The 16,511-nt window shown below is 34.6% G+C and overlaps 1 long non-coding RNA gene across 1 annotated transcript; it reads right to left on the reverse strand.

Moving 5' to 3' along the window:
• Nucleotides 1-1,337: 1,337 nt before the first annotated feature.
• LOC128680608 (uncharacterized) lies at nt 1,338-3,332 on the reverse strand. Its single transcript, XR_010370236.1, has 2 exons — nt 2,355-3,332; nt 1,338-1,670 (listed from the first exon to the last, which is right to left on the reverse strand). It is a non-coding gene; the product is annotated as an uncharacterized LOC128680608 (long non-coding RNA).
• Nucleotides 3,333-16,511: the final 13,179 nt, after the last annotated feature.

A 16,511-nucleotide genomic window follows, 5' to 3' on the forward strand; every position in this document is an offset into this window, starting at 1 on the left:
GTATGTATCTGTATGTCTGTCACATACTTTACTCAGTCAAATAATAGTTTTTTAGTAAGTTAGTTTTATTTTGAAGTAAGTACATTTTCTCAAATCATTAATATATATAAGCTGACTTTTATAATTTTTCAACCAAAACTAAATATAAAGTATAGAAAAGTAAAGGATATAATGAGACTTTAGGTGTGTGTTCGTTGGCTGGTAAGATAAATCTTTAGTTGGAAAATACAAGAATTTACGTTTTACTTCACTTAGCTCTTTATTAGTGTTATTATAATGCGGTGTACCGTGCTGCATACTTAATATTCTTTATTTAAAAATTCATAATTTTTGTTAGTTCACTAAATGTAAAATGTAATCTCCATTTTTGTTCTTTGGTCTTGTATGAAATGTTAAAAAACGGTTTGAAATTTCAGCCACGGCAGGTGTGTCATTTTCAGGTTGCTTTTTTCTTCCTTTTCGGATATTCAGTTTTGTTTTGTTTGCTACCGAAATATTGGCTTTGGATAGTGTTTCGAGTTTTAGATCGTAATTAAATTTGAATTCGTTGTTTCTTCTCAGTATCCGCGGTCCGGTATACTAGTAGTTTGTAGCTTTAAGAATCATGAAAATTAAATGTTTGATGTAAATTTAAATGAGCATGCTATCATACCTCTTTATATTTTTAAACAATTTTTCGAAGCCTATTTTTGTGTCTAAATATTTTTGTATATTTAGTTTCATATTATCAATGGATAATAATATATTAAAAATATGTCTTTAAGCTAGAACTTATCTACCTAATTTAAAAAAACCTAGGAATGTATTTCTTTCATTCGGTTATATATTTTTTGCAAGACAACCTTAATTTTAAGCTCTTAATCCTTTGGTCTATTTAGTCCGATCACAGTGACCCCAAGTGGTCACGACCGCTTCCGACCTGTGTTTTACTGCCATTTGTAGGGTAAAACACGGATTTCGTTGTCGTACTGAAGTCGAATATTTGATGAAATTTCATTTTCTGTAATTACTCAGTTCAGTCCACCTATATTCTTCATAGTCGTATTTCCATATGGCTGAGGGTCGTGATCCTTCACTGGAAGGATGAAATGGTCGATTAAAACTAGTATTACATGAGTCAGATTGGTGTACAAATTCACGTGATTACTAGTGGGACCCATACACTGAAATATTTTAGTTTATAAGTACCTACATATTTTCTATTAGGTATTTCTAATTTGGGTGTAACCATTTCAAATATTGTGTAGGAATAGTGAAGATGAAATCCAAATATAATATCGTAAATGTGCTTAATAAAAAATCGGTGTACGGTTTTTTATGGCAATAACAATGAAAAATAAATTTCAAAATGTATTTCTGACCATTTCAAAAATCTCGAATGAACATTACGGATAACGTATGTACGATTCAGGTATTTTGACGCTGTTCAGGTTGATGAACCTGACCATCGATCCGGACACCTTGTACCCTGGTCCTTTCAACTTCTTCTTCGATCCGCAGTACCTGTCCGGTCCTCCTTTTGCGAAGATCTGGAACAACGTGTCAGTGTTTTGCTCCCTATCATATGTGATATTCACAAGATGGGTTTTCTCATCGTACGAGACATAGGGTAATGGTTCCACGCTACTAATAACCACCCTCACGTATGTCACTTCGATACATTTTGGCACCTGGGAATTAAATAAATAAATTGATTAAAAAACGGTTGTATACAATAATAACCATTATTCCACCCAAACCTATAGAAAGTGGTTTGCGTCTATCATTCTCCTGTAACTTTGAGAATAATGATAGCAAAGTAAAGCATATATGCGAAAGCCATGCAAAATGAAGAAGAAATTTTACGAATCGAATGATACTGGAAGTAGGTATTTTTTTAAAGGGGCTTATTATTAAAATAAATATTAAAATATCGTTGGCTTAATTATATATATGGATACAGCTTGGGATCTCTGCCAGTTTATTGCTAATTGATATATGCTCATATGAGAGAGACGGTATTATGTAGTAGCAAAGTTTTAGAATTACAGCAATCGTGATAGAGAAAATAGTACAGAGGTTAGAAGGATAAAGTAGGCCAAGTCGATCTATTTATTTAAATCCTGATAGATTTTTAATATTGATATGATAATGACTTACGTAATAACTTAAGACAGAAGGTCCCTTAGGTAGGGACTAAATAAATAAATCGACTTTGAACTCACAAGTTTTTTACGGTAGAAAAACTGAGCTGCGAGACTTGGGTTTTTACAGTATGTTTTTGATAGCATTATTCATTTACGCGGCTTGCATAAAATCTGACACCAGTGTGAGCAATAACATACTCGATAAAAATCAGAAATAAGTATATTTACACTAATTTTTGTTGTCAACGATTGTACGTCTTTCGCCTTATTCCCATGGGTGGCCATAATCAATCTGCTATTGGCTTCATCGTCTAAAAACTCAAAAACTCTGCCAATCATACACAATGTAGAATGGAATAACCATACTTGAGTTAGTATATATAACAATTGACAGTTCATTATATGTAAAGGAACGTCGAAATACTGGCGCAAACAGGCTCACAAAATAATAATAAAAAAAATATTGACGAGTTTAATTAATTTCAAGCTTTTAATTCAATATTCAGTATTCTGATTGTGGTAATCGAATTATGTAGAACGAATTGACTCTTATTCAGTTTGTGATTATGTTAGATATCTATTATATGCATACACTCTGCTTAGAGCGCGTTCCCATTGCTCAGTTGCGCTGCGATATCCTTCGGTATGATATCCGTCGACGGATCAACACAGAACATTGTAGAATTTGTGTGAAGTTTCGACGTACGTCAACTTACGTCATTCTCAAACCCTATAGAAAACAACGGAGCACAACGTGGTGTCTCGTCGCAACGGAGCGCGACTGAGCAATGCGAACGCGCCTTACTAGTGACAATTACGTCTGGCGCTAGATGGCGGTGGTCGATAAGTCAGGTTTAGACTCCTCTCTTTAATCAGTGTTGTAACATATTATTTACGATATTATCCCAGTAACTTCGTTATCAGCGCGACAAAAAGTCTTCTTCGGACGTCCATTCAAAAATATCTAAATCAGAAAAACAAAAGGTTGTCTGGGAAAAATTGCTTACAGCGATAAGGCCACCTTTTGCCTAAATCATGATGTCATACTTTGTGTGTTAATACATTTTATACTCATGTATATATTATTGTATTGTAAATCCTTACATAAATATGAAAAAGTCCCCCTGTCTGCATGAACGCGATAAACTCAAAAACTATCGGACGGTATACGATTTATGTACGGATTTCACCAAAAGATAGTATGATTCCTGGGGTTAGTAGGTGTATAATTTATTATGGTTTTGCCAGAGTGAAGCCGGGGCGGGCCGCAAGAGCAATGAAATCTTCCATATGATATCTCTCATAACAAACATAAGAGCATGTGGTCGGTTCAGTGAGGGGTCATTTCATGAGGAAGCTCAATAAGCATTTGATCCTACACGTGTGAAGGATTATAATTAGAGGGAACTCGTGTGGCCCTGCCTTAATGTTCTATAGATAGCAGTCGTTTGGTTGAGGTACTGTTTGCCCGTGTATTCATTCTAAGAAAAACTATTATGAAAATTGCCAAATGAAATCTCAAAGAGGTTTTTAAATAATAATAATAAATTTCGACATCTGCCCATAAAGTTTGTGTAACGACAATAAAATATTGCTGGGCAGATGAGTGGAGTACCTGTCCGAGCTGAAAACGAAATAAACGACCCATTTACCTGACGTCTTTACACCTTTCATTATAGCTGTGCAAGTGTGTACATATCAAAATACCCTTAAACATTCTATCACAGTCTATTTTTGGTCGATCTCCCTGTATAGTTCTATAGAAAGGCTGTTGTTTCCCAAAAAGCCGATACTGTCGGCCCTTGAAGGTCGTCGTGAGCTGACAGACTCATTGTCTGCCGTCGTTTATCAGTGACAGCGTCTGTCGCACTGGCCCTTCCTTAATTCACTTGTCTCTGAGACACACTGTTAGATATTTTGGACAATGTTAGGCTGAGTTGGCTAGTCTCAACTTCAACATTCTCAAATTCAAATCAGATATTATTTTCTAATGTCAAAAAAATAATTTAATATTATTGCTCAGTCTTGCTCCGTTGCGACGACGGAGCACGAAGCATTGAAGGTCCGTTGCATGGAATAAGTAGGTCCGTTGTTTTTTTATAGGTTTTGACACTGACATACGTTGACGTACGTCGAATCTCCATACAACAACAAACTACTTAAAAATAAAGGGGTAAGAATTATAAACATATACTTACTGAAAATGCCAGTCCCTGCAGTTCGTTGTCTTGAAGTGGCGTACCCAGACCGCTGACAGCAATACCGCGTTTAATGGCAATGCTTATTATCTGGGCGAAATATGCCAGCCTTCTGATCATGTAATAAAACCACTGTTCACTTGTAAATATGTATAATACTATAGTAATCACAATCTACCTCTATTTGTTATAATTTTAAATTTTCTTTATAATAATACACAGCACGAGATAAATACACAACTGAGGTGTTTTCTTTTTGAGTCACCGCAAGAGAATGCCTTTAATCCTATGAGCCAGGGATTGCCTACCTCTCCCTACCACCAAAGACTAACCAGTATTGCCACTTTACAAAATTAAACCAAATGTCACCGACAGTGTTACCATTAATTTTTAAGTTAAGTTACTAGTTTCATGACAACACTGGTGAGTATTACCATTTACAAAATAAACCTGACACTTGACATTTATTATTACTATATATGTTTTTATATATTACTAAAATCATGACAATCACCTGTTGCCTCAGTGATTTTGGTGTAGATGGCTGTTTGTCGAATTGTACGTCAGTAAGTCGCTTATATTCAAGTGATAGGTTACAGCAGACAAACCTTTCAAGGCTAGGCTATTAATGTCTTCAGATAAATATTAAATGCCCTAATGACATTGCGTTGGTGGTCTTTGGTTGGCAGAACGGACGCTGTGATGGGCGAGCGTCCAATAATGTCCCGGTTTATTCCTAAAAAGGCCAGTGCAAACGTTTTAACTAGTTTGGTTTGTACCAGACTTTTTCGGAAGACATTGGTAAAATATTAGACGCACGTCTGCGCTCCTACAGACCTATTCTTATCATACATATATACTTTTTCAGAAGAGATGGACCATCGGTAAATGGGTATTTTTCCCTCAACTAGAGAGTGGCGTAAAGTTTGACAGTTGTATATCTGTATGTCTGTGTTCGCTAGTACCCAAACGTAAGAACAGTTTATGTTTTTTGTAGTTTTTGACTTAGGTTACTTAATCTAGAGTGTTCTTAATTATTATACGGCAGAGAGTAATCGTGCTAAACTTTGTTACCCACATCTTGTTAATAAAATAACCAGGATCACAATTTTATTTAGAGTACATGCCACAAAAGAGGGCCCGAGGCCACATGAGGAAATACCAATAAAAGATAAGCCATATTCATAGATAAAAGAAATATTATATTAATTTTATCTATGGCCATATTGTTGTTTCCAGCGACACTAGCGCCACGTTTGGGGATCTTCTTTCGTGGTACGGTCTATAAGAGGTCATTGTGTTAGTTGTTCCTGAGCAAACTCAACGATACTATATTTGAATTTAAATCTGTAGGTAAACAGGCAAAACTCGAGTCCATCAGTAACTGACCGGTAATCGAACCTAAGACCATCGATGTAGCAGTCCATTGAGAACGACCATTAAACTACAGAGATCGTTATATTAATATGTGTGTAGCTATGTAATCGATTGACACAAAACCATGTAATGTTCGTTGATTGGACGCGACATTGAGCCAATATGTATACGACATTAACCTTAACCTTCATACGATAAACCGTATAACTTATGTGGTGTAGAGGTATTTAGGTGGTGTATATAGTTCTGGATCATTTGTCAATGCCAGGGGTCGATGGAGGGACGGTATGGTACGGGACGGTAGATGCGATTCGATTTTAATTTTATTTTACCTAAGACTTAATTTAAATTTTCTGCTTTTCATTGTTAATACATGTGTGTGATTGTGGCATAAATATATTTATCCTTCTATCTAATTTAACTCGTAAATAAACATATAAGCCAAATAATTAAAGGCTTTCCAAGTACTTTTGTGGCTTAGTAGGTATGTTAAGGAAATTATGCTAGCTACGTGCGTCAAGTTAACAAGGGATAAAGGTGGCATTTTCTCAATTTATTTCCAAAAAGTTGTCAAACAAGCGGCCGCTCGTAAAATCATAGACAAATCTTAAAAATTTTAAGGTTAATTTTTTTTCACGAACTATGATAAGTATGGATTCAGGTATCACGAACACGTGAAGATTGAGTTTTTTTACCATTGAGCATAGAGTAGGTTATGATGCGTGTGAATGATTGATCGCAGCAAATGGCGCGAACGGTGTTTAACGCAGACCACAATGGAGCGGACAGCCAAGCCAACTGATTAATATATTCAGGGTTTGTATGGTAATGTTCAATATTCAATGCGTCATCAGAGGTAATGGGCCATGTCGCACTGGCCAGTGTTATATTTTCTTTTTTCGCGCATTTTTTTCTCACGATGAATAATATTTTTTTAAATTAAACAAAAATAATTAGATTTAGTAACATGGTTATAAATAAATCATCTACTGTCAAAGTCAAGATTATCGCTTATCATCTTACGATAGCCACGGGAAGATATGGAGTGGTCCTATTTTAGGGCGGGAACTACTCGGCAGAAGATCATATCGTAAAGAATTACTATTTCTAGATGTATGTCACGTATCATAATACATCGACGCAACGATGCAACTACGGATTTTCCGATCCATCGAGCTAGCACAATGTGACCAGTGTTCCTATCTACTTTGTAACCGGACATCCTAGGTCAGCGACAAACACGGCAAGGCAGTGTACCGCTCGATGCACCATTATATCAACCACCACAATCCAACATACACGCACAGCGTCGCCTTTAGTAATGCAGTGTAATGACGCTAACCTAGGACGCAGGATAAATGTGTTGGATTGTTATCATCACTGTCGCAAATTCTTTCTGCATGAAAAATGTAGAATTAAAAATTGTACATTTTTCATGCATAGAGAGAGAGAACTAAAAAAATCGCCGTTTTCCATGAGTATGCACCCAGTTGTTGTAAAAATGGTAAGCAAATAAAATACTAAACATTATTAAAAGGCCAACTTAATAATAGGAAAACATTTCATACAATTCTAGTACATTAATAGAGCACACATAGCTTTATATAGGCTATACTTTATTTTTTACCTCAAGATTGTCATTCTTGCGTGATTGGAAGCAAAGATGAGGTCAATGCTGCTATAAAAAGGTTCCGGATAGATTAAATGTCTACATTCTATTTTCAATATTTTTAGCAAAAATCCAGATTAAACATATGTATACAAGACTGGCCAGTGTTATTGTAACGTACGAGCATTTTTTTAAATCTATGCTCACGAGATATTTTGTTCTTTAACCTGTAAGACTTCATTACAGGCAAACAGGTGAAATTGAGTAGAAGCACTACTTCTTTCTACATAAGTTTCTTACAGTAGACAAAAAATATATAGGGTGATTTTTTATACATTGGCATCTTTTTATCTACATGGTACTAAATAACTTTTTGTATGGGAGCAATCCCGAAATCACGAGAAAATAATCAGACAGAATACATAATACCCCTATATTGAGGAAAATGTGGGGATGACAGTCGGCGTTATTGTTTCCATACGAAAAATTGCTCAGTATCATGGACTGAGCATGTAGACAATAGATGCGAATGTATAAAAAGTCACCGTGTATAAATATTCTCTCTCTCGTATGCCCGGTACATTGGGAGCTGTGATGCCCCGCAGTCCAGGGTTCGTATGAAAAGTCAACCATTAAATTTTGAAGATTTTTCTATGCTTTTACAACCCGATCTTTGAGGACGCTATTATTGTGTCCATTAGCCGCCTCGTACGACATCCACGGGAGTATTTGGAGTGCTCTTATTCTAGGGCGGGACCACACGCCACTCCCTGTATAAATATTATTTACCCCGCATTATAATCTGCTATTATGCCCGGCTAGTCCCGTTTCTCAAAGCGTTCTGGTACTCGTTTGCTTACTCACTAATTTGTTTACACGCGGCTGCCCTCAACAGACCCGGTGCATTTGTTTGTTTGTACAAATAACAAGTTGTTTATCAAGTTATGTTCTAACGCATGTATTCTCTTAGAGGCCGGAGATTTACTGCGTAATAAAAAATCCATTATTTCAGACTAGCTTTTGCCCGTGGCTTCGCCCGCTTTAATTTCCCACGGGAACAGTTATTTTTCCGAGATGAAATGTATCCTATGTCTGTCTCCAAACTTCAAACTACATGTATGCTAAATTTCATGAAGATTCGTTGAAGAGATATAGCGTAAGAGGTAACAAACAAACTTAGGTACTTTCGCATTTATAACATTAGTTAAGATTAAGATTGGGATAAGTCAATAACTTAAAACTTTAAACTCATATACATGTATCTTTACCTAATAATTTTATCAAGAAGTTTCACAAGGCCATGTTTACACATAATACATATATTTAGCCTCATTTGTACTTATGCCTTTAGAGGACTTGAATAAAATCTTACACCCAGTAGCAAATAACACACATAAAGAAGGAAGAAGAATATAAACCTAGCACCCCTCGTTTCTGTGTGGGTCAAAGTGTTTGTGAACAACAATTAGGGCTTATCATTACATCGCATTCCCGGTATCGCCGTTAACAACAATTTGTTTATGCGGTGAGGTTTCCTAGAACATTTCGATTGCCTGCTTTATAATATTTTGTGTCCAACTTGCATATTATTTGCTTGATGGAAATAATTACATAAAAGTCGCTAGCTATTTATTTTTAATTCATAACAAAAGGTCAATCTCTCAGAGGTCTATGTCGCTCGTAACTCTCCAGTCCTTCTTTTACTCTCCTCATCAATGATCACCTCAGCACAATGCTCTGTTTTGATGTGAAAGAGGATGACAAACAAACACCATTTTCACCTTTGAACATTATTAATATGAATTTGGTTGGGTTAATATAATTTCACTAATATTATTCCAAAAAAATCTGTTGAGAAAATTTATGAGCCTCTTTCATATGTAATGAAAGAGGCTCATAAATTTTCTCAACGGATTTTAGACAGCTTTTATTAGAGACAACACCATCCCTTCACATAATATTTATTATTCCGGTATGAGACGTAATTTGGTACAGTTAAATAAAACTATAAAATTGTTTAGATACTTTTTATTCAGATAGGTCTAATTTCTGAATAAAATATTTGAATTTGATATTTCCACGGAAGCGAAGCCACAGGGCGAAACAAAGTTTAAAAAAAAAAAAACGATTTTATAAAACGCCTGTGAAATATGACCTGCATCGGCTTCACGCTAACAAATCATTTTGCTAGGATTTACCTACTTAATTTTATGACATTATTTAGATCCGAAATTTTCTTGTTTCTCAAAAGTTCCCTGACTCGAGTTTAAGGGTGAGTTGCATCGTATAATTTGATGGTGGTATTGACCAGCGCGCCGCCGCTGGGGTTCAGATAAAATTGCGTACTTTGCTGCGCTCAAACTAGGAAAACGCGACGGGGAATGGAGATTGGAGGTACTAATAATATATCTATAAGTCCATTCCCCATCCCTCGAACTTACTTAGGAGCTAATCAATCAGTGTAATTTGTCTGTATACTTACATATAGATATTTATTAAACAATTACTTCCTTATATAAGTAAGTAAGTAATGTCTTGTAATCCAATGACTTGATTAACAAAAAAGTATACTAGATAGTAGTAACAGTTATCCTGCAACACGGCTCGGATTTTGTGGAATTCAGCTAACGCATGAATGCATGTTTCTTAACCCATATTAAAACATGGTAACATGTTTGTTGTTTTTGTTATCAGTCAGGATATAATATAGGTACGTATTTCGAAGGATCCCAACCAATAAGAGCGAGGCCTCACTTCTCCGTTACACTTTGTCAACAGATGGTTACTCTTTTCACGCAATCATTCTATCAACACAGTATTGTAGTATAGTATCGGATTTAGTGCTGTACCAGTATAAAACACAAGAAAATAGTAAATAACACGTGCCGAGTTCTAACAGTCAGCAGCGGTATACCCTTGCTGATTAGGCCCATCCCCTAATTGGGCTCAGCTAATGGGGGATTATGTTTTGTGACATTTCTCACTAATCTCCTGAATTTTTCCGACTATTTCGTTATCCTTTATGTGTTATGTTATGTTTATCCTATGAGTGGACGGACAGTATTTATATTTAAATTAAATTCCAGCTTTTAATACTATACATTATATTTTTGGACAGAATAATAGTCAGAAATTAAGCTACATTACATGTACAGTCGACCGCAATCAAAATTACCCTGCATAGATCTTTATGTCGCGGCAATAAAAGCAAATTTGCAATGTATTTAAAGTTGATGTGTAACAGTTCACACATAAATTTCACATTCACAGCTATCGGTTTGAAAGCGGTAGTGTCGAGCTTTAAGCAATTATAATTTGAAACTTTCATGCGGGTGAAGGCTTTTACCGGCTCGAAATAGATTTCTCTCTCATCTGAGCGATTTCCAGTTTCATTCTGCGTTGGATCCACGGTCCACTTTTCTGCTTATAAAAATTAAGAAAGCGGATTTAGGTACGTATTTTTTTACAATCTTTTATTTAACTTGCAATTTTCCTAAGTCCTAAGTTTATTCGGGTGGAAATTTGAAACTCAATTTTGAAGCAGATATCTTCAGATTGAGAGAGAGATTCAGCTTGAGCTGAAATCTTGATTTTCTTATCACACATTGAATGCAACAAGATCTCGTTGACAACACTAGAAGCTTGTGTCAAAAATGACATTTAAATGAAATTCTATGATTAAAGATAAGTGTAACATATGTTATTTTGATAGTCAAAATTGTCTTTATATAAAATTATGTAAAAATGTATTTATTTTATTTAATAAAGTATGAGCAGCAGCTTAATTAACAATTTACAATTTACGACAAAAACGAAATCTAGAAAGCAGACTTTTTGTATACTAAAACATTTTTACCATGAATATGTATCGTTATAATTATCAGTATCCATTTTGGTACCAAGAATTTTTTCTTGGTAAGGGACCTTTAAAATGTATCATTAGTTGTAGTTTACCCTGCACAGAACTTTGTGCCGCGGTGATAAAGACTACTTTGCAATGACTTTGATTAAATTAATGTCTATTGACTATACTATAAGCAAGCCCTTTTCGTGTAGAAATTAATTACTTCAAACGATCCGTAAGGCGCGTTGTTAAAAGGGAATATTAAGTTCATACACTTATTGTATATATGCCATTTTGACCACCAATTACAATGGCACCGATTAAAGTAGCATTTAAAAAACAGTAAAGAATTTTTTTTAATAAAAATAATTAAGATGGTTTTTTTAAACATAATTTAATTATTTCTAGATGACCTACTGACAAACTGACCGATGCTTTAACACTTTCGTCTTCTGTAGCAATTATAACAATTAAAATAATAATTTAATTTTGTGTGTAGTCGAGCGTCTGCGATAGTAGTGTACGGAATAAATTTTCGAATCGGTGCTATTGGAATTTGTACGCAGAACGGCACACCTCGCTTATTCGCATAAAATCAACTTAGGTCTGAGGTACTTTATGAAATTACTTACCTATTATAAGGTCTCTGCCCTTTCTACGCTGGCTTATACAAAGTGTCATGAAAAATGGTGAAAGAAAAATTCAGCTTCGGAAATAACTTGCTAATTTCACACTATACAAATAAATATAACATACAAAATTATTCAAACAACAAAACACTATCATTTCAGGTCTTTTAAATTTTTCACGTGATGTTTTGCTTTTTAGAAACTTTTATTTAACTTGTATTAACTATATATGTCGCTATGTCCCGGGTGGAATGTTGCAAAGCTCTTGGAAATCTCAAGTTTGAAGCAGATTCAACAGATTAAGATGAAATTTTGTATATACGTTTAATTTAAAAGATTTTAAAAGTGTACCCAGAAACGGCTTCAGATGTGGGAACTCCTCAACGGTTTATTGCGCGGACATGATTGTTTTGTCACACGTTGAATGCAATAAGATCTCTCTGACAACAATAGAAAAAAAAAATTCATACAATTTTATTTTTTTAAAATTGCGCGATGACGAGCGTGTATAAAAAAAAATATGCTATGTTTAATAAAAACACATTTATAGGTTGAAAAACATGAATATTCCTTTGTGAAATATGTAAAAATAGCTGCCGCCGAAGTACCTTACTACAATTTTGTATTACTCTGCTGCTCGCCAATCATTTTCACACTAAAAACGCCTCAATCCTATACTACTTATAATATATTATATATTTTAAAGTAATAATAAACATATTATTATAACTACAAGTTAAAATAGAATAAAAATATTTAACTGCTCACAAAAAAACCTTAAAATTTGGTTAAATAAATGCAGTATCAGTGGTGAATAGTTGCGGTGTCTGATAAATGTTAAACAGATCCTCACCCCACGGATCATTTTGATCTATAATGAAAAGAAGAAGAATACAAGGAATACTCTAAAAAGGTAACATCTAACATCGTGCAAACACCACAGAATATTGCGTTACAATAAAAATAATTGTAACGTATTATATATGAAATTAATAAGCTAAATCGAAATCATAATTGTTTTGTGTAGTATTTCTTTATTCGATTATCAGTTGATGGGAAGAGATCCCTTCATGAGATAAGATTGCTGTTTACTGTACTTCTTTTGTTATGTGCAAAAAATGTTTCATACAAACAAACAAAAAATATTATACATACAATACGAATATCTAGACATTTTATACGTATGTTCTCGTTTATGTTAATTATAAATGGAGCAGTACCTCTCGTATTAATATTAACGAGACTCCGATTTGCATGGGTTTGTGTTTGCGGACATGTGTCCGGATCCAATGTAACTTATTTGGGTGTAATCCATTTAAATTAGATTGAATTTAGGTATAGTTGTTGCCAATAACGCCGGGACGATTCTGAGTAAATTATTTATTTGTTTAAAACTCACATAAAATGAATGAATGTATTAAATTAACCAATCACAAAAATCGAATGTTACTTTAAGAGATGAATTTCATTGACTACTAGCAGCCCGTCCCGGCGTCGTTCGGTTTCAACCATATTAAATAATACACGTAAACCTTCCTCGGGAATCACACTATTGGTAAAAACCATAAAAAATCCGTCAGGTACTTTATAAGTTTATCAGGTACTATACGTTGCCCGGAGCTTCGCTCCCCTTCGAAGATTACCCTCCTCCCTCATACATACAAACTCACAAACCTGTTTATAATAATAGTATAGACTAGATGTTGCCCGTGGCTTCGCTCCCGTGGGAATTTTGAGATAAATTATAGCCTATATAGCAATCTTGGATAATGTACCTTATTAATGGTGAAATTTTTGAAATAGGTTCCGTAGTTTTGGAGATTACCCGCTTCAAACATACAAACTCACAAAGTCACAAACTCACAAACGCGATAATATATAGATATATATATATAGACAGACAGAGAGACAGACAGATATGAGTTCTTTTTATAATATATGAGAATGTAAGGAATTATTTTTAGTCGTAAAACCAGACCGAACACAAGTATTACCTAGTTATAGGCTCTAACGCTGAATGAATGAATGCATCAATACACAGTTACATGTGACGTTGTGCATTTTTGACATCTTACGAATGTAAGTATAAAAAACTACTTACTAGTATAAAAAAACTTACTTAGTAGTATAAAACAAAAAAGTATCCTGACGCGACTTTAACGTGTTTTACCCATCATAAAAAGTGCACAACGCCGCAAAAGAATTTTTCACTTGAAAAAATTGTATGACTAATTGTGTACGCAAAATAATTCATTCAACATCACTAATCTTTGCTAATATAACTGTCTTGTCTATTGATCAGTGTAATAATGAAATCTTTTATATACAACTACTGCAAAAATAGGTAAGAAGATTTAAATTTTGAATCTCTATCTTTAAACTACTCTAATGGTGGTCCCATTTATCAAATATTTCATTTTGTAACGGAAAAATATTAATATTTTTGATGAATTTCCTTCAACCCTTCAGTAAATCACAAAAGCGGAAAGCTTTCGTCGAGGCGTTCACTCAATTTGAATATTCTATTTATATGCATAAGCTGGCTGTTAAATTAAGTGTAACAAAATTATTTATATTAATAAATTTCTTAGGCCAGAACTAAACTTGAAAAAAATTTGGATAATGTAAATTTATGAATTTATTTTACGGACTTGTTAATGTAGTATATTGTTCAGTTGTAGCCTTGATTATTAAAGGTTATCTTTAGAGAGTTAAGAAAATCTAAATTATCATCTATATTTTCAATATTTATATATTCTCATCTACCATAAATATAATTATAAACCTAAATAAACTTAATGAAAACATAAATAAGGCTGCAAATTTGAATGCTGTGATGCTGAACCAAAAATAAACATTTTATTTATTAATAAATTAAACAATGGTAATATATGTAAATATCTTACGTATGTGAATGTGAATGCGCGAATTGTGAATAGGTTGGCACATAGTGAGTTGTCAAGTCAATTTGCGAAAATTGTTTTCACTTAGCACATGAATAATATAAAAGAATCCGAGAGAGGCTCTCGCAAAAGTTGGGAACTGTACTCATTCTGAGAAAATATCGAACAATATTACCTATTTCTAATATCGTACAAAAAAAATATATTATACGTACATGTACTTTACAGGTGCGTTTATTTATTACGGTTAAACTTCAAAATGCGGCTACATCTAGGTTTAGCCGGCCAATATTAGAAACTAGGTTTAGCCGATCTTCGATAGTTACAACTTTTCGTTATTTATCATCCCGGCTAGATCTAGGTGCAGCCGGTCACCGTAAGTCTTATATTTTTAGTAACTCTTAGTAAAGGCACCTTACTAAGAATTCGAGGAATTTAAGATGCACTTCTCAAGATTCAAGAGTGTGCGTGACCACGGGTCGTTGTAACCCGGCCCGAAACGTCCGAAGTGCAAAAGGTACGTGCGCGTTTCATTATACCTCTTTTATGTAATTCCTACATACCCTTGTTAAGATCCTGTAGTTAACAAGTTGTCTGTAGCAGATAATATAATTAATAATTATGTCTACTGCATATATTGTAGTAAGTACATCAAGTTACCTTGGATGAATCTCTATGGAGTAGTAGTAGCGGCGAGTTTGCAATGAATTTCTATAGGTTGATGTGCTGTTGACTGTACAACCAACAGAGAACTGCGTCACAAACTTCGACACTAAGTTTCTTAAGCACCAAACATTGGTTAATCACTATGAGACCATACGGAGCTGATTACGTCAGGTACAGTTACGTGATACGCAATATGATGTTTTTATGACTCTTATTTATTTATTTTATTTATGTACAAAACATAACAATGTAAATATAAAACTTACAAATAGGAAACTAAGTACAAAGGTACTCTTATGAGAGGTTACATTTATTATTTACTGACTGCGCCCTGGGGCCTTGCTCTCGTGGGAAGTTTGGGTTAAAAAGTACTCTATGTGTTATTCTAGGTTATATTCTACACGTGTACCAAATTTCATAACAATCAGTTCAGCAGATTTTGCGTGGAAGATTAACAAACATTGTATCACTTATCAGTTGATTGGCAACGATAGCAATATCGAGGAGGGTTAAAGTCAAGTAGGCAGCCGGTCGTGAAAATAAATATAAGGAGCTCTAAAATGCAGAATGGCCGTAACCGGGAATGAAAATGGGAACACGCGAGGAAGAGTGAGAGCTTTTTGGACAGTGTTTGAATAGAGGTTAACATTTGGATAAAATATACTTAGAACTTTTCGATTTATATTATAATAGCAAACAATCATGCCACATGATAATTCTTACTCGGTGTCCTTACTGAGCGGCAAAACGCTTTACGATGCTGTGCTATATTATACGTGTATGAAGGACAGCAACCATAGAATTTCTGTGATGGCAACAACATGCGACGCAGGCTACTCGGAAATACTTTGGATTTGGTTACATGGTTTCGTCGCACTGCGTCTCGCTGCGTTGTCGCATTCGTAGCTCAGCTAGGACTTGTTAGAATTTCCTGCAACCATACCCCTTATAATTAAAACAATCAGTGCTGAAATTAAATTCCCTATGAAGGTTGTGACGTCATAGCATTTGTAATTCTAATCTGTTGCCGGTAATTATGAAAATGTTAATACTCGCATTATACACGTAGGGTAATTGGTTGTAAGAAAAAACTTCTGACGACCTCCATGGTCACCACGTCCGTCAGCTCTCAGGAGGTCCTGGGTTCGATTACTAGCGG

Source organism: Plodia interpunctella, chromosome 24 (assembly GCF_027563975.2).
Source record: "Plodia interpunctella isolate USDA-ARS_2022_Savannah chromosome 24, ilPloInte3.2, whole genome shotgun sequence".
Lineage (NCBI taxonomy): Eukaryota > Metazoa > Arthropoda > Insecta > Lepidoptera > Pyralidae > Plodia > Plodia interpunctella.